This window comes from Tupaia chinensis, unplaced genomic scaffold (assembly GCF_000334495.1).
Source record: "Tupaia chinensis unplaced genomic scaffold, TupChi_1.0 Scaffold000048_1, whole genome shotgun sequence".
Taxonomy (NCBI): domain Eukaryota; kingdom Metazoa; phylum Chordata; class Mammalia; order Scandentia; family Tupaiidae; genus Tupaia; species Tupaia belangeri.
In genome coordinates, this window is record NW_006159506.1 from 5,402,233 (window position 1) to 5,402,992 (window position 760).

The window sequence follows — 760 nt, forward strand, 5'->3', positions numbered from 1 at the left end:
TTGCTTTCTTCTCTTTGTCTCTTCGATAGGTGAATGTGTCCTATAGCAAAAATCTCTCTGAAAAAAATTCTTGTAGAAAAAGTTTATAGAATCAGGATATCAAAAAAGAAAATATTTTTTATAGCAATATAATGTGTTTGTGGGGTTTTTTTAAAGAATTATTTTATTTAATTTTATTCATTATTATTATTTTAAAAAAAAAAACTTGACCAAAGAGAGACAGAAATTGAGAAAGCAAGATGCCAGGTCTGGGGCTTGAACCACCGTCAGTCATGTGGGAGTCCATCACCTTAACCACCATGTCACCTGCCAGCTCCAAATGTGTTTGTGTTTTAAGCTAAGTATTATTACAAAAGAGTCAAAAAGTAAAAAAAAAAAAAAAAAAAAGTTAAAATAAGGGCCCAATTTTCCCCCTTGAAAAAAAAAAAAAAAAATAGTTACAGTATGAGCTCAGATTTGCCCCTGTGATATTATCACAGATTGTGAGTTGGATCAGGGATCATTTTGCAAAACTCAAACAGTAATGATACTTTCTGGATTTATAGAAAAGTGAATTAATAAATTCAGTGGGGTTACCACAACTAAATTTTTTTTCCATAAAATTGTCTTTAAAAATTTAGCACTTAGGGCCTACCTCCATGGTACCATAATTAGGTACTATGCAAAGGAAACTAGATTCCACAAGACTGACTGGAGTTCCAGTTCCAGCCCTGTTGACTACACAGGGTGCCTGTGTTCATGATATGGATCCTGATTGGGG